Source organism: Nannospalax galili, unplaced genomic scaffold, assembly GCF_000622305.1.
Source record: "Nannospalax galili isolate Female #2095 unplaced genomic scaffold, S.galili_v1.0 scaffold441, whole genome shotgun sequence".
In the NCBI taxonomy this organism is placed as follows: Eukaryota; Metazoa; Chordata; class Mammalia; order Rodentia; family Spalacidae; genus Nannospalax; species Nannospalax galili.
The window spans coordinates 9,403,311-9,403,542 of record NW_008348089.1 but is presented as its reverse complement, the minus strand read 5'-3'; positions in this window follow the sequence as shown (position 1 = coordinate 9,403,542).

Below are 232 nucleotides of genomic sequence, written 5' to 3'. Positions count from 1 at the left end.
GATCTCTTCTTTTCCAACTAGTACTCCTTAAATTTCCTTCTCTTGTCTTATTGCTCTTGCAAGGGTTTCAAGAATTATATTGAAAAGGAATGGAGATAGTGGACAGCTTGGTTCCTGATTTTAGTCAAAATGCTTTGAGTTTTTCTCCATTTAAAAGCAGCATGATGTTGGCTGTGGGTTTGTTGTATATACTCATATTTATGTTGAAGTATGTTCCCTCCAGTCCAATTCC